We start from the raw sequence: 19489 nt of genomic DNA on the forward strand, positions 1-19489 counted from the left end.
TAAAATTTAATTTTTTTAGTTTCAAATGATCATTTCATTTCACAATATTTTAGCGTGTTTACTTGGAGAAAATGCTTCATAAAGATCAATAAAGTTACTTCCAGTAAAATCATTGAGTTTCATAAGATTTTAGTTAGTTTAAATAGGTTTTATGTGAGTTTGTAAAAATTAATCTCAGTATAATTTTACAAAGTTTAACAAAAAAACATGATAAAAAAGATAAATTATGGAGGAAGTCGTACTTTTAGATTTCAGCTAGTTTTACAAAGTTCAATAAATTTTTTAATTGAGACAAACAATTTAAATTATATCTAATTCCCCAAAATTTTATAATATATCACAAAATTTTCTAATAATCTATACTATATATAAAAGCACGGATGGGGGGGGGACAGACAAATTTACTGAATAATCCTTTTCAGTTTACTACTAAATACTATATATAAAAGCACGGATGGGGGGGACAGGCAAATTTACTGAATAATCCTTTTCAGTTTACTACTAAATAAAGGGTTTATAGTCATTAACTAATTAGTTATTTAATTAATTACTATTGTAATTAAAGTTCTAATTAGAATAGGTAGCTAAATTATCTCCAATTTAGTTTTTAGTATGTAAAAAATAATTAAATTGTCTACAAATTAGTAGGAATACCTATTTTTTAGTTTGATTGAACTATAAAATTAAAATACTATATTTGGTCAATATAATATTATTTAAATTTCTATCTTATTATTTTTAAAGATATTATTAATAAAATTAAGTTAATTATTTAATTATGGTTATTATAAAACCAAAAGAAGAATAAAATCAGTATGGAAAAAAATTTAATAACCGAATATATTATATTTACTTTTACAAAAATTCTTAACTAATTTAATATTAATTATAAATAAAAAATTGATATAATTATAATTACTTTACTAATATGTTCATTGACGAGTTATGTTACGAGCCACGTGCATAGCACGTAATGCGAAACTAGTTTTATAAAAGGTACTATTAGTTTTACAAAGTTACAAATAAGAGTAAAAAAACAGTAAACGATTGGCAATAAGGGCAGGGAAAGTAAATGAAATTATTTTGCAAATAAATGTTGCAAATCTATATTTTTGTTATCGGCCCTTGTAGATATGCTCAAGTAGGACCAAAAAAGCTCGCTCCAAGTCTGTATGAATTTGAGATCCAAATGGACCTTGTTTGGACTTGCATTTGAAATGTAGTTAACCATGTTGGGCCAGGTTCGAGTATGTTCAATCTCGGCCTATGAAACTTATTTATTTCTTTTTGATTTTCAATCAATTTTATTATTACCCTGTTTGTAATATAATTATATCAATTGGACAAAAATTAAATCTATTTTGACTTTTAAATTTATTTATTTCAAATAAATTTAGAAAGACATATAATGTATAAGAAAATAAAAACAATCTAGTGTAGTAGATTACAACCAAACCTCTAAAAAAATTAATTTTAAATAGTTTAACTTTTAATTATAGCCATATATCAAATTTAATAATTCATTCATCCAAAAAAGTCAATTTTTCAAAAAAAAAATTGTAATCAAATTGACCTTTTTTAAAATAAAAAGTACGTAGATACAATTAATAAAATTAAAAGGTCTTGTTAGAAAAAAGTAAAAAGATTACTCTTCTTTTTGGATGAATAGTAGAGTGAGTATTGCCTACATTAAAATATGCTTAAACCTAATCATTCAATATAATCAGGATCAAAGATCAGTCTAGTCCTATTGTTTCTTAAAAATAAAAATATGATTCAACTTTTTCGGATAAAATCATTTGATTAGTGATAACAACACAAATGAACAATCCCTAAATAGAAATAAACCGAGTAAAGCACACCATGAAATCACCCCAACTAACCGACCAAAACACAAACAACACCATCTCGTACCAAACGAGTAAAACATATCACATCATCATCTCGGAAAAAGCCGAACAGAACACACAACTAACAGCATACGTAGAAATAATACCATCTCGGTCACACCGAGCACCATATATGGAAATACCAACTCGGTCACACCGAACACCATACATGGAAATACCATCTCGGTCACACCGAACAGCATACATAAAATACCATCTCGGTTTCACCCGAACTCACCTTCGACTGAACACAACGACAAACTTGTCAGAACGTACCCTGACATTCTAAACAGTATCTGCACAGACAAAGAGAATGAAATCAGATCTGTCGGCCCAGACAAAGAGGAACAAAATAGATAGTATAAAAAGAGTAAGAAAAGGTAGGTAAAAGGGTTAATTCTCTTTTTCTCTCAACTCTTAACTCACTTTCACTTCTTATTCTTTCTCTCACTAAAATACCTATTGACTAGACCGTCGGAGTGGTTTGCCGGAATCTCCTTTCGGCATCCTTCTTACGGTTGTGCTGTGCCTTTCAGGTATAGCTGTGAAGCTGCCATCGAATCAGAGTGTCGCTGCCGTTTTACAAGTTATCAATTAGTTAAGTCATAAAACCACTTGATTTTTTATTTACTATCGAAACAATCTATTTACTAATTTTTCAATTTATATATATATGATTAAATTATAAATATTAAAATTATATACTGTTTTACCGGTTAAATTGTGAATCACGGCCACACTAATTGGACCATATATCCACATGTATGTCAAGTATTTTATTTTAATTACTCAAATTTATATGTCGGGTCGAATGTGATATATAGCGTTTTCAACTTTCACCCAAACAAATTAAATGGCTGAGGATAAGCATTGATTAGATATGGATTAAGAGAGGAGGTAGACGTGCATAATTTGATGACTTGAAAACAAAGTCCTTCAAACAACTACTTAATGTACGATGTTGATCTCCCTATAGCTAGCACCATTTTATCTCATGTCTTTTTCTCTATGGTCAACACAACAACCCAAGTACCAATGATTTTGTTTTTTCTTCTTTTCTTTTACGTTTATGAATTTTATATTTTTCTCAAAAAAAAAAATGTGATCTCCTACATAGACATATTTTGAGTTACTATAAGTTAATATTAATGAAATCTATTAACTAATCCATCAAAACATGTATATTCAACTTTAGTCAGTTTTTTTAAGGAATAACTCATTTCGAAACGTATAAACTATATTTTTTTTATTTATCTGGTCCTTAAACTATTATTTATTCTTATATGTCCCTTCAACTAAGCGAAAACGCATTTTCAAGTCTTTGAATGATAAAAATGACGTTGTTTCGCGCTATTTTCAAAAATTCAATTGATACCCTAAACGGTGTCGTTTTTGTCAATCAGGGATTGAAAAATGATTTTTTGCTAAGTTGAAGGACCATATAAAAAAAACAGTAAAACAAAATAAATACTTTATGACTTAACTAATTTAATTTAATATTTTTATTACTTTATATCATTATATGATAAAATATATTATTTTGAATTTTTATTATTTGAATAATTAAGAACAACAGTTTAATTGCTCACTTTTTGATATTTGATAATTAAAAAAAATACTCTCTATTTTTGAATTTATTAGAGGCAATATAAACAAATTATTTGAATATCAAAATGACCTATTTTATAATTGAAATAAAAATAAAAAAATATATTTAAACTAATCAAACAATTAAAAGTATGTCTTAATTGATCAAAATAGTTAAAAATAAATTATTCGGTTTTTTTTTACCCATAAATTATTTGATTTGAATTGCAAGTACATGTATTGGTTGACCCTTAAAATTTCTCATTCATTTAACTCCACGGTATGGAAACGTATCGTCATTAAAGCTGCTACTATGTTTTTTTTTTGGTACATGATACATGAGGTGTTCTGAACGGGTCCGACTATGAGACGGCACCTTTAAACCTTTCTCATTCAAACTAAATCTCACTCGAGCCGGGTAGGTCCCTTGCGAGAGGTAAAACTCTGTCCCCAAATTTTAAACAGCTGCATACATGAATACGGTTCGAACCCGCGATTTCATTTAAATTAGAAGAGTGTCTTACCAACTCACCTACGACTTGAGGTTTGCTAGTATGTTTATTGATTCTAAAGCCAGACACGTACTTAAAATGAAAACAGAAAAAATCACATGATAATTGTTTTGTTAGGGGTCAAGGCAATTAATAACACTATGAAATCACATGCAATGTAGCAGCAGTAGTACTACAATTACATCAAATCTAACAGGGAAATTCATTAATATTCTTCAATACTTTTAACTGTTACATTAAATAAAGGGTACTAAAATTAATGATCTCATGAACACTTCTAATCACTGTTAATAGTCATGCAAAGGTTAATCAATATCTACTTTCATATGAATCATGATCACTTCCATATAAAGCTAGGTTATTAATTATATTTAGTGGAAAAATCAGAAAATAATAATGTGAGAAGCGGGATAGAGCAAAACGATTAAAACTTAAAATAGAGACGGGATGAGATAATTGAAAAACAATATTGAAAAAAAATATGAATATAGCCAACAGAAAATCCACAATTTTTTCAAACAATGCTGTTATATTATTATAAGGTTTTTAGAGGTAAACAAACTATATAAATTTTAATGTGGACAGAATAAAATAAAAAAATATTAAAGGGAACACTATACACTTTTTATAGATCCGCTCCTGTAAAAACAACCGCCTTTGGTGTCGCTTATTTTCACGGTTGTTTGTGTTGACAAAAGATAAAACTATAGCAGTAAAAGAAAGTTAAGATCTCAAAAAGGCAGTGATGAAGAGAAAAAAGTATAAATAATGGCAGTTGAGATTTTAAAGATATTGCCGTTTGCTGTTGTGGGTATCTTTGCATGTGCACGTGTTGTGCCTTAACCAGAAAATGTTTGTGGGTTCTAACCTCATTAATTACACAACCCTATATGCCCTGTCCCCTTCATAAAAAAAACTAAACGATTTTCGAAACAGGAGACTGTAAAATCATTGTTTTATCGCCTATTTTCACACGATCATCGGATTAATATAGTCATCGAATAAATGTCTTCGAAATATCTTTGCAACTAAATAAATTACGCGATGGTCTAGCCTAATGGCTAAACCGCAACGGTTCATTCAGGGATCGGGAGTTCGGATTCCATAACTTGTTAAAATTTGCTTTAATATGTGTAAACGTAGATAGTTTTCTTCCATTGTACAACTCAGTCTAAATTTGATAAAAAAATTCTACATATGATGAGTGTCACTCTTGGTTTATCATGATTTACAAGAATTATACATAGTTTGAAATTGAAAACTAATTTGATGAATTGATTTGCGTTGAATAATTACTAAGATTTTTATTAAAAAAACCTTTTTATTGGTAGGAATAAATTTTAAATTTATCCAGTACTGATAATATGAGAGTATGTTTAACTGTGATACCACATATATAGAGAGGAAATATTATTTCATAATCTAACATATAATTAAGGCTTTAAAGAATGTGAAGGGTGGGGTTTTTGACATATTTGTTCCCCCTATCAAGGGAGAATTCCTATTTTGTGCCTCAGGGAGGCACACCCAGCCCGCAATGGCCAATTGCGGGATGGTCTCTCCCCATAATTGGGGAGACAGTAAATACACTCTTTCTCCAATCATTGGGGAGAGATAATTAATATTTTTTTTAAAATTTATATTATAATTTTTTCTAATAAATATTTTTATAATAAAAATAAATTATGAGTGTAGTATTTTAATAATTAATTTTAATTGGTAATTGACTTATCATTATTTAAATCAAATATGACATTTATTTTCAAATTAATTATAGCAATATTTAATTTATATATAAGATTGCATAAAACGATTTTAAAAATATAATTATATTTTAAATTTAATTTGCTAATTGAATTAAAATGGTGACTTTTTTTAATATTTAATAAAATTGAATTTTTTATTCAATCTTATTCTATTTTTGACTTACTTTATTTAAAATTTATATGATAATATTTATTTACTATTTTTGGCCCACTTTAATTTTAACTTTTTATTACCTAATTTGACTATTCTCCTAATTTTATGAGGAATACAAATGTGGACATATATATGATGCGTAAATTATGGTGGAATGATTAATTGTATTATTTCTTACCTTTTTCAATTTTTTCTTTTATTTATGGCAATTTTAAAATCATCTCTTTTATTAATTGTCATTTCTTTCCTATTATTATTATTACTTGTTAGGCTTCTAACATTAATCCTGCAATAATTCATAAATTTTTGAATTATTAAGGTAAAATCTTATATGTAATTTTAGAAATATGATTATACTTTAATTTAAATAATTTAATTAAAATTTAATAGGATATGTCATTTATTTATTTATTTTAACATTTGATAATGAAATCTTGATAAATATTTTTAATTGCCAATTGACTTAAAAATAGTAGTTTTTCAAATTTATGTCAAATGTGATATTTATTTCCAACTTAATTATAGAAATATTTAATTTATATATATGATGCGTAAACAGGATGATTTATTGTATTATTTCTTATCTTTTTCAATCTTTTTTTTTATTTATAATAATTTTAAAATTATCTTTTTTATTAATTGCCATTTTTTCTATTATTATTTATGAGGCTTCTAAAATTAATGCATAAATTATGGTGAAAGAATTTGGTGTATTATTATTTACCTTATTCAATGGTTTTCTTTTATTTATGGTAATTTTAAAATCATCCTTTTTATTAATTGTCATTTCTTTTCTATTACTATTCTTTGTTAGAATTTTAGAAATTAATCATGCAAAATTTAAATTTTTGGGTCAATAATTTAATTATTTTTCTAAAAAGAATAAATTTATAAAAAAAATTAATTATCTCTCCCTAATGATTGGGGAGAGAGTGTATCTACTCTCTCCCCAATCATGGGGAGAGACCAGCCTGCAATTAGCAATTGCGGGCTGGTATTAACCAGCTGATTAAGGCCTAATCAGCTGGTTAATACTAGCCCGCAATGGCTAATTGCGGGCTGGTACCCAGCCCGTAATTAGCCATCGCGGGCTGGATATGCCTCAGGCACAAAATAGGAATTCCCCCTTGATAGGGGGAACAAATATGTCAAAAACCCTGAAGAGTGGTTGTATACCACCAACTTACAAAGTAAATCCGAAAACATTACTCTCTCTAGAATCCTTGTTCTTCCTTTTTTCTAAAAAAACTTCTTCTCATCTTCATCCTTTAAAGGGTGGGAGGAGGTGATTATTCGGTTTCGATCGAAAATCACCTCCTCTCCGCCCATAAATACTAAATAATTTCTAGATCTATTTTTTATTTCAGGTAGTTTTCCAAGATGGATCTTATCGTTTCTTGATTGAAATTTTATAGTTTTTTATTTATTTATGGTTTGTCTTCTTAGATCGATCAAGAATCTATAGCGATTGTTCGGACTGTATAGTCAATTTCTTGTAAATCTAAAATTTTGAAGGGTTGTCTATCTATTCGTAGAATCTCATTGACAAGATGATAGGAAATACTAAACTTCAACGGATCTAGCGGTTTGAAGGTGTAATCGGAAGTGTTTTATAATCAAGACCCTCGCACACAACGAGACTTTGTTCATCGTTTGTGGCCGAAGTTGGCAACCTTAGCGAGATCCACGGCTTGAGTTTTCTCATCTTCGATTAATTTTGCTTGATTCCTTTGTTGTTTATTAAATTTTTGATAAAGTAGAGTGCATGGAAAGATCATATTGTTAAAGTTTGTCGTATGACTTTCTTGATTGTATTTTAATCTTGTTTTAATGGATTCTAACTTTTGGGGAAAAAATATAATTAAGGCTTAAATTCATCTATCATATTGTTTGATAAATTTAAGTTTGAACGATCCACAACCCATGCATAGTGAAAGTCCGTGATGAGTTCGTAACTTATATGTTGATAAATATCCGTGAACCTTTCACACTTCAATCCTCAATTTTCACTACTTTTGACTATTCTTAAAGATCCTCTCATTTTAGGGTTTTTTCTTCTTTCTTAATGTTCATCTTTTGCCTTTTCTACCTTGTAAAATTAAATAACGCTTATTTGAAACTTTTACATCATCTTAAAATATTATAGTATACAATTTTATCACAAAGAAGGGGTTAAAAAGTCCTTTTACAAGAAGATATTACATGTTATATTACAAAAAAAGTAGGGTTGATTCATGTTTGTCATAATGCTCAAAAAGTGCTAAGATACCCACATGACATCCTTTGTGTAATCGATTTCTAGGTCAGAAGTTGTAATAAAATGATATTTGATGTATGTGTCTAGGGTCTCATATGCATGTAAATCTTCCAAAAAAAACAAAATGAAAGTAGTAGTAGAGACCCATATGTGCTGTGTCTTTAAAGCAATAAATCAGAACTGTGAAAACAATTCATACCCATAATCATTGAGGTCGAATTTCACACATATGTATGTCAGATTTCTAGGACAAGTTTAAATAGATCGTTGGTAAAGTATACGTATATAAGTTCAATCTAATTTGGTCGGGTAATAAAGCTCAGTAGATTTAAATTAGAATATATAAGAAAAATATAGTGATTTCCGCTATTGTATGGATATATCATGACTTATAATTTGATAGTTGGGATTAAACTTATAATTCGGATTATATTAATGCAAGATCAAGTTGTTAATTAGTATGTGTTTGAATAATTGGCTCAAAACTCACCATCAAAAGCACGCAACAACAACAAACAAAAAGTCTACAAAACCATTCATTATTAATTGGCAAAATACATTATTTGGTTCCATATATTATTACAGTTTTTAAATTTGATCCCTCAACTACAATTTCTGTACATTTAGTTCTTACACTTTTTATTTTATATTCATTAGGTCCCTTACATAAACAAATATTAACGGTTAGACAAATACAAACCCGCCTCAAGGACAGTAAAATGAAGTGCAGAGATCTAATTCAAATGAATAAAAAAAAATTATTTTAGTCACAACAACGGCATGTGGAGTACACGCACTTTATTTTTATGACGGATAGACCTAAAATTAAAATTTAATAATTTATTTTTGATAAATAAAATGGAGGGACTCAATTTAAAAGTGTTATAATGTAGTGATCTATTATATGTGGTTTGCCAAATTAACTTCTCATGAATGTGAGCATACTTATTAAGGGATGGATAAACAATCATTTTTATTTTATATTTTGTTCAATATTATATTTTTTTAATCATATTATTCCGCATCTTTTATCCGATTGATGTTCTTTTCTCTCTTTATTTTTTTCCGCCATTATCATCACCAAACTAAAAACCTCACATTTAAAAATCATTGTGTTACAATTATATACGCAAAAGGGACATTTTTCTTCTTAATTGAATTGGGTTGATGTCTTTAAATATACAGTAGAGAAGTATGGAGGGATACTAACAAATTAAGATGTGTAACTACATAAGAAATGGGTAGCTTGTCAACGTGGTCCATTGAGTATGGGCATACATACAATTTGATGACTTGAAAACTATTAAATAAAATGTAACATCTCTTAGGTGGTCCATTATTTTTAAACGAGCATTATTCATGCATATAATTAATTATTTGAATACTTGTTGACTTACTTTTCAGCTCGTTGAACAACATGTTTCCTTCAAGTAGCTTTTATAGTGGGTCTCTCCAATCTTTAATCTATATATATAACTACTATTAAATATAGTTTCGTTTGATTTCAAAATATATATATATACCCTCTAATAATAAATATTCAATAAATTAATAATTCTAATAACTAATAGAAAATTGAGAGAACCAACTTCGTTTCATGCCGAATAATTAATACTTCTATTATTTAATCATTAATAAAATTTAAAATATATTCTATAGAAATATTAATTATTAGAGAGATTTTTCTAAAATATACATAACAACTGATGATTTAGGTGGAAGCTGAAATACTATCAAATTATGACTTTTTTGTTTATTTAATTTTTTAAAAGAAATTATTAGATGAACAAGTAAAAGTAAGGGAGGTATTGTTGATATAAAAAAATATTAAAAATTATTTTACTTCATGAATACAATTTTTTGATAATTATTTTTTGGTTTAATATCAAGTTGATATTTTTTGAACTAAATATAATTTTTTTTTAATTGAATAATTGTGAAGTGTGTTTAGTTAATTTTTTTTATAATATAATATTAATATTAAATCTACGAATGTAGATGGTTTAAAATATATTTTATATATTTTATAATTATTCTATATAAATTCAATAAATTAATAATTCTAATAATTAATAATTTTTTGATCCACCATGTATATTAAGTATTAAAGGATCGACTATATATATATATATATATATATATATATATATATATATATATATAGAGAGAGAGAGAGAGAGGGATATATATATATTTTTGTTTTAATATAAGATAAAACATATTGCTACTATTAGCCGACATGGAGGCGGAACTAAATTTAAATTTAGAACAAACTAATTGTATAAATATTTAAATTTAAATATATATTTTAAAAGATTAGTTATACAAAAATTAAAAAGTTGAAAGAACTTTTTATAAAATACTACTCCCTCCGTCCCACTTTAGAAGTCCCATTTTACTTTACATACAGATTAAGAAAACATTAATTATTCTTGTCTTTTCATGTTTTGCCCCTATTAATGATAGTGGAATTTTCCATAAAATTCTTTTAAGATAACTAAATAAGGGTAAAATGGGATATTTAATGGAAAAATATTCTAAAAATAGTAATGGGACTTTTTAAATGGGACATTTCAAAATAGAATATGGGACTTTTTAAACGGGACGGAGGGAGTAAAATTTAAGGGGACAGTTGGCCCTCATCCTATAAGATAGTTCAACCTCTAGCCGATGTTAGGTTTTCATATTCTTTAAATGATTTGAGAAGATTAAAAAATTATCAAATTAAAAACATTACATCATTCAAATGGTAAATAATCGAAAACTGAAAATTGATTTTATAAAGTCTCTAGAACTTCCCTCATAAAAATAATAATAAATAAATTAAAGACTCTTCTTGGCCCTTCACATAAATATTCTCTCCTCACCTAAAGCCATACCTAAAAATGGGTCATTAATTAAATCTAAAAACATTATCCCATGATTTGAGAATGTTTTTCTAAACACATATATCCACTGAATTAATAAAATAGTTACAAGCTTGTACAACCAACAAATAATTAAAATATGCATACTATTAATAAAAACATTATCTCCAATGTAACATGGATTTAGCTAGGGTTAATCCTTTTGCTAATACTAATTCTTAATTGTATAGTGTCTAATACCTTATACACTAATCTATTCTACCAACCTGATAAATAGGTGACACGATTTTCTTAATCCGTGTAGAACACAATCTTTTATTTTTATAGTGGCTTCGTTAGAGTACGTTCCAGAATTTGAATTATACTTTTTGTTAGCCAATCATTATTTACTAAAAGTAAATTGATTATTTATACTTAAGAAGTTCCTAGAATGGTAGATAATTGTCAATTTTTAAAACTTTTTTTAAAATATTTTTATTATAAATGATTTAATACTATAATTACTCTAAGAAAATTATTTTACATACCTTCGTAAAACTTATAATAAAATATGTCAATATTATTATATATTTTTACTCATCAGTTAGTAAAAAAAATTGCGACCCATCCATCAAACAAGAGGAGTCAGCAATCAAGGAATTAAATAAAGTAGGTGACATGATTAGCTTCTTATAATTTTCGTCTTAGTTCGGTGTCTTGCTATTAAGTATTAACATAGTATTTCCTTGTCTTAAAATGACATGATTAAAAGATTATATCATCAGTCTTATCATTTTCTATGATAAACTTCATTTATGTTATATTTTAGTTGTTAGACTTTTATTGTGTGATTATTTTTGTTGCCAAAGATAGATCATATTGAGACAAAATTAAAGCATGTCATAATAAAATAAATGTCTAAAAACTAAAATAATAAATTATAATTTAGTGTTTTATCTAAAATAACATTTAAAATATAAAAATTATGCAAAACATAAAACAAATCGAGAAAATCTTGAGCACTATCTTATATATAAATAAGTCTTTAATTTATTTCATTTATGAATATCCTTTAATTAGACTTTCTTTTGAAAAGTACTTCAATTAGACTTCACAGTATTAAATCTCCAAAATGATAATGTGGCAGCTAGATTTACCAATTGACAACCGTTTTTTGCTTTTATTGTCATGAAAAGCTATTATTTATGCATCATTTTAATTTAAAAATAATTTTTTTGGTCAAATTATTCAAAAAAATAAGTAAACTTCGGTGACAGTTAAAATTTAGTAACCAAAATTAAAAAAATCACCAAAATGATAAACTGATAGTTTGAGTACCTTTAGTGTCTATTACCCCACCCCCGAAAATTGGTTATGTATTATTTTTCTCTCTGTAATTTTAAATAGCAACGCTTCAATAAGTTGTACCCAAGGACGGAGAAAGGGGCTAGTAGGGGCATTAGCGCCCCCTACTTCACCTTTTTTTTTTTATTAAAAAATCACCTTCTAAAAAAAATTGGCTTTTTTATTTGTCTAAATAAAAAAAAATCTAATTTTTATATTCCTCCCAAGGGGCGAGGCTACATGTAACATAAGATGGCCATTTGCCCACCTTTTGTTTTGTTTTGTTAAGTAATATAGTTCATAAATCTCTATAAAATTATTTGTTAACTTTTATTTTGCTAATATGTTGACCACCTTGTACTTTTAATTACACCTACTGATACTTTAATTTATGATATATTAAAAATTTGACCCCCTTTAAAATTAATTCTAGCTTCGCCCCTCCCAACTATCTATTTTTTTCCTTCTACATCCTTCATCCTTGGTTATAGCCTTTAATTGTAATTGTATTCATATTAGAATTTCAAATCTATGTTAGTCTCTCATTAACAGCAAAGAATTTTAAATTAGTATCTCATTATATACAACTTTATTTGGCACATCCTGAATTGAAAAAATAATCAAGGAAGAGTGACTTTTCTTGAAAAACAAATCATGATTAGCTACAAGGCGTACTATATATAGTAATAATGATCATGTGATGTTTAAAGAGATCGAAACTAATAAGTGGCAGTATGTGCGTACTCTAACAAAATTCAACAACTTGTTAAAATTATATGTTTCTTCTGAAATATATACAGCTGGTTATATTGAGTATTGATTACGCTGGTCCACCTTAATTAAAATCATTATATCCAGACAGTCTTTAATACTACTCCAGAATAGTGAAGTTAAGTTTAATAAAATAAAAAATACACTATGCTATTTCAAGTAAAAGTAATGGTTTTTTTAGATTCGGATTGATTCATATTCTGATTAACTTATATTTTATTCGGATATGATCAATCGGAATTTAATAAATACAATACACGAATTTTACCCTGATTTGCAATTACAATACAAATTTTAAAACTTAACAAATTGATATACCAACTTTCATTTTTCGACAAATTGGTACACCGAATTAGAAAATTACTAACCTGGACATTATAATAAACAATCATGTGTTGTTGCATGATTGGTCGGTGTATCAATTTGCCAAAAAACTGAGGTTGGTGTACCGATTTGCCAAGTTTTAAAATTCATGTTATAATTGCAAATCAAGTAAAGTTCGTCTATTAATTTGTAACTAACCCTAAAATTTGATATTTGAATATTTATAAGAAAGGGCATATTGGATTTGAAGATTAAAAACTATCTTTGAATAATAAATATTGCAAGTGGTGTATAAAACATAAACGACCTGATGCTTGTAAACTCCACATTGTAAAGTAGATAGTTTCTATCTTGTAAGATTTTATCTTTGAGAAAATAAATGTTATGTTTTCATACAAACAAATCCGAAAATATGGTATGAACGAACATTTCATTCCAAAAAAACGTTTGAATAAATAATGATCTTAGCTCAACTTTAACCGTAAATTACATATACATTAACAAGAGAAGAAAAGAATCAAAAGATATAACAAAACATTACAAAAATGAAAAGAAAAAGAAAGATAGAATCAAGGACCCTTCCTTTTTCTCTTCATACTTTCCCAAAAGATAATAATTTAAAGGGCTAATTAAATATAAAATCAACACCTTTACACGAATTCTCAAAAATGACAATTTTAAAAGTTAATAAAAATTAAAATATCAGAAAAGTTTAAGTGAAAATAAAAAGTTGAATGGGTGAAACTAAATAAAATTTAAGAGTAACCTATTTTAAGACTTTTAAACTGTACCACTTTTAATTCTTTAGTTCTTAAACTAAAGGCTTAATTATCAAAAAAAATTCCACCTTTTAACCCCTTTTCAAATGCACTCTGGCGTTACAATTTTATCAGATGCACCGTAATTCGCATTTTTGGTTTTCATTTCCACCTTTAAGTACTAAATTGATTTCTTTTCCATTTGAAAAAAATTAAAATAAGTCATCCATATTAAACTTTTTGTGTGGAAAAGAGTTCAAACGAGTACTTTATAAAGGTTTGTATGAATTTTTTCAGAATGAAAAAGAGTCCAGTTTAATTTTGAGGGTGGCATTGAAATCCAAAGATGCGAATTAGGGTGCAGCTGACAAAATTGTTACGTCAGAGTGCAACTGAAAAAGGGCTAAAAGATGGAGTTTTTTTTGTGATTAAGCCTAAACTAAATTATGTTCTTTTCGTCTTTTAACGTAGCGAAAACTCATGCTTAAGTTCACGAGTGACGAAAATGACGCTATCTAGGGTAAAAAAAATTAGATTTTCAAATAGAATAAAATGGTGCCGTTTTCGCTATTTAAGGACTTGAAAATGCATTTTGCTAAATGAAAAGACCAGAAAAGAATAAAATTTAGTTTAAGAACCAAATACTCCCCCCGTCCCACTCTAATTGACAAAATATGGAGTTTTTGGTGTCCCATTCTAATTGACAAAACTAACATAACTATAATTTTTTCCTTTAATTTTCCATCTTTACCCTCATTTAAAGTCATGTCTTTTATGAAAAAATGGTGCATATTTAATAAAAATTTGACTAATATACTAATAGCATTAATTAGCTATTAATGCTCTATTATCAATAGAAGGGTATACAAATAACTCTCTATGTCATTTATTAGTTTGTATTGGTTATTGTAATTTAGTATTTTGTCAATTAAAGTAAGATGGAGGGAGTAATTAAAAGTAGTGTAGCTTAAAAATTTGAAAATAAATAAATTAAATTAAAGGTCAAATGATATATTGAGTTAAAATAAATTCATGAATAAATATTTATAGAAAAAAGGTTATATGAATTTAATCAAAAAGTTGCATAATTAAAAAGTATTAATAATATAAATATATTATCTGCAGTTTATATAAAAAATGAAACTTTATAATGTTTGGGTAGTTCCCCAAGTAAAATTTGTTGTCTGATAAAAAAATCTCTATATGTAAACACCATAAATTCATGAGAAACTAAGATTTTGTTAATGTTTTTGGTCATTGGGATTCAATCAATGTCTGCTTGACCATTCTTTTTTTCTTCAGCCATTTTTTTTTTAAAAGGCTAAAAATTTCCATTGATAAAATAAAAATTACATAAATGAATAATTCTTCAACAAATTGAAGAGCTAATCCAGAATAATGATGAGAGCTGTTTGATACAGTCATCAAATAGGACTTTTCCAACCATTAAAAGGTTATCCAAATACATAAATATTAAAAATACGATCTTGAAACCGCTTGATTTTTGAAAGCTAGACCTCTTGAAAATTCATGTTTTCCGATCTTTATCTTCAGAAAGATAAATTTTTACCTCACAACACCTTCAATCATCAAAAACATTCAACAAAAATTTTAACAAGTCGTAATAAAATTTTAGATTTAGAAAAATTTATAAATCTAAAAAAACATAAATATAAAGAAAGCCGTAGAAATAGTAATAATTTGGGCGGAGAGAAGATGATTTTCCGATTAAGATCGGAAATCACCTTCTCTCACCCTCTATAAGATTAAAATGAAGAAAAAGTTTTAGAAAAAAGGGAGAGTTTTTTTTAGAGAGAGAGTGAATTCACTAGGTTTATAAACATGAGTGTCATTGTTGAGTTTTGAAAAACATGAAAAGTTGTGGAGAACTGTACATTTTTCAGCCCTTTTCAGATTATTTATAATTTATGTTAAATTTTATGTCGCTTAAAAACTCAATCGATAAAAACAAAATTAAATTCAACTCTTCAATTTATTTTCAGTAAAAATGATTTTAAGCTAAAAATTTTGCAATATAGTTATAATAATTTGATAATTCATTAAATATTTTTCTTCAATTTAATATAATAGTTTGATTATTATAAAATTATTATAATTTAACTGTTTTGTTTTTCATCATGTCTAATAAAATTATAGCTATTTATTATTAAATTTACTGTAATTATTTTTCTAAATAATTGATAAAACTATTTTTTGGATATATTATGATAATTTTAAGGGATTAAACTCTGTTTCATTTTTATCAGTTAAATTTTAAATCGACTTAGATTTAATATTTGATTTTTAGAATATTTACGTAAATTAATAATTATAAAATCACAAGAGTTATAATAATTATTCCAAAAAATAAAAAATAAAAGATTTTTATCAATCTAGATTTAGTATTTTTTTTTTTTGCCAAGATTTAGTATTCAATATGAGATTATAAGACTTTAGCTTAAAAAATGAAACCCGTAGTAATAGTATAAGTTCAATAAATCAGATTTTTCCATCAATTTAAAACTATTAAATTTGATGGACCAAATCATCATCTCACTTCCATCACATGCAAATGCAATGCATACTGCCAGCAAAAATAAAAACACAATTCATTTCATTTATCACTCTAAATTTAATTTAGTAAAATTTTATATTATAATTTGAAAATTCCTCTAATTTATGGTACTTTCTCAATTTCATTTTAGATTTTTTTAATATATTTAAAATAATGATCATTAAAAGTTCCAATGGTACTTTCTTTTAACTCTTTTTTTTTTTATCAAAAATATAATTCATTGATGAAGAGTAAATTACAATTGAAAAGTCATATAACAAAGCTTAATATATGATCTTTCAATTTTGATCTAAAATACTAACAAATAATCCAAAATACAAGCATAATATAAAATCGAAATTAGGCAAATCTAAACATCGATTCCGTATCAAGGACTGAACGAGAACTTCGGAGCGAAGTTCCATTGGAGCGGGTTTTCGATTTGTCCTTCCGATTTGACCGAAATCCGCTTGATCCGTTGAAATTTAGTATTTCCGATCCTCATCTTCAATGAAATTCTACAAAGTTAGAACAATACCCATCCAAAAAATGTTAAATCTATAAGAAATTGACTATGAAGCTTGAACAATCACTATAAATACTTGATAAATCTAAGAAAATACACCATAAAACCATAAAAATATAAATTTTCAAGCCCAAAAACACTAAAAATCACACCGAAAAAACTATCAAATGGGTATTTATTGAAATAAAATTTAAGTTTATATAAAAAAATTAATTTTTTATGGACGGAGAGGGGATGATTTCCGATTGAAATTGGAAAATCATCTCCTCCCACCCTTCAAAAGAATAATTTAGAGAAGAAGTTGTTTAGAGAGAAGGGAGAGTAAATTTAGAGAGAGAGAGAGTTCAGCAATGATTACACTATTATTTTAACTCTTTTTATTTATTTTATTAATATATTGTTTTTTAATTTTACTAAAATTATTTTTATCATTATATATTGAAAAGCTCCCTAATTTCTGTTACTGGTGCGGAAGATTAGGACATGTTCATGATGATTGTGAACTTCTCCCGGAGAATGTTGAAGAAACAAATTGGCCATACAGTCCGGCGTTGAGAGCCTCCCCATTCCGTCGATCAGTGGGCGTTCGTTCAAATACTAATAGTTATGGGGATGCTTCATCTACTATGGGTGAGCAGGGTGAAAAAACTGAAGCACAGGTTAGGCGAAAGTTGATCGTTGAGGAAGAGGGGATTATTAATGAGTTGACTTGGGCAGTATCAAACCTCCCTCTAGGTGGTATAGAATGTGCTTCAGGGCAGCAGGATAGCACAGAAGGAAGGCCATTGGAGAAAATAATATCGCTGCAAAGGGGAGAAAGCAGTGGTTTCAATATGTTAAAAGAGAATACCACTTTTTCCCCAGGAGTGATTGGAGATAGTGTCCAGAAAACCCAGAGAACAGGTTTTAAGAAAAAAGGTGGGAAGAATCTGAAAGTTGCTGCGCGTAATATCCAGATTTCTGATAATCCAAATGACAAAGACCCGACACTAAAAACGCTAAAGAGAAAATCTAGTAACCAGGTTCAATTGATGGAAGAGGAGTCAGAGGATGTCGAGATGCAAGATCTTTGCTCAAAGAAGTCGAAAGCTTCTATTGCTGGACTTGATCATAATGGTTCTATTTTGGCGCAGACTGCGAGTCAGTCTCGCCAAGCATTATGAAAACCCTGAGTTGGAACCTCCAAGGTATGGGGAATCCTTGGACGGTTAGAGCGTTAAAAAAATACATTGGTGATCAAAACCCCGATATTGTTTTTCTTATGGAAACTCGTCTTTGTCATTTTGAAGTTAATTTTTTTAAATTCTCTTTTTCTAGTTTTAATTACTTTGTAGTGGATGCTCGGGGTCGTAGTGGAGGCCTTATTTTGATGTGGAAGAAAGATTTGGATGTTCGTATTCTGAGTTTCTCACAAAATCACATTGATTTCGAATGTGAGATACCGGAGAAGGATGGAATGTGGCGTGGGACAGGGATTTATGGGTGGCCTGAGTCAGGGGCGAGAGTATTGACATGGGAGTTATTACGGAGACTGGCTGCTACTTCTAATCTCCCCTGGCTTGTTTTCGGGGATTTTAATGAAGTGCTCCAAAGCGATGAAAAATGGGGTGGTAGAGTGAAATCTTCGCGAACTATGGAAGCGTTCAGATCTGTCATCGATGACTGCGGGTTAACTGACTTGGGTTGGTCTGGCAATCCTTTCACATGGGATAATGGCCGCACTGGAGATCATAATATTAGACAACGGTTGGACAGGTTTCTTGCTAGTATGGAATGGAGGGATTTGTTTCCTGTGTTCAAGTCTGCACATCTTGTTCGAATCTCTTCTGATCATTGTCCCATTCTGCTCACGCTGGGTAGTGTTATGAGGGAGGAGAACAGAAGGAAAATTTTTCGCTTCGAAGCTATGTGGTTGAATCATCCGGATTGTGGTGAGATAATAAAAGAAGGTTGGAACTTGGGTCAAGGGGGAACTGTTACTGACAGAATTATAGCCTGCACTTCTCGCCTGGAGAATTGGAACGCTGAAATTTTCGGGAACATCTTTAAAAGGAAGCGCTCATTATCGAAACAGCTGGACAGCCTTCAAAGATTACCAAATTCTGACCGAGTTGCAGCGAGACGTAGGGCTGTGCATGGGGAAATTAACGAGCTACTGAAAACAGAAGAGGTCATGTGGCGGCAGAGATCTAGAATGGTGT

This window comes from Mercurialis annua, linkage group LG4 (assembly GCF_937616625.2).
Source record: "Mercurialis annua linkage group LG4, ddMerAnnu1.2, whole genome shotgun sequence".
In the NCBI taxonomy this organism is placed as follows: Eukaryota; Viridiplantae; Streptophyta; class Magnoliopsida; order Malpighiales; family Euphorbiaceae; genus Mercurialis; species Mercurialis annua.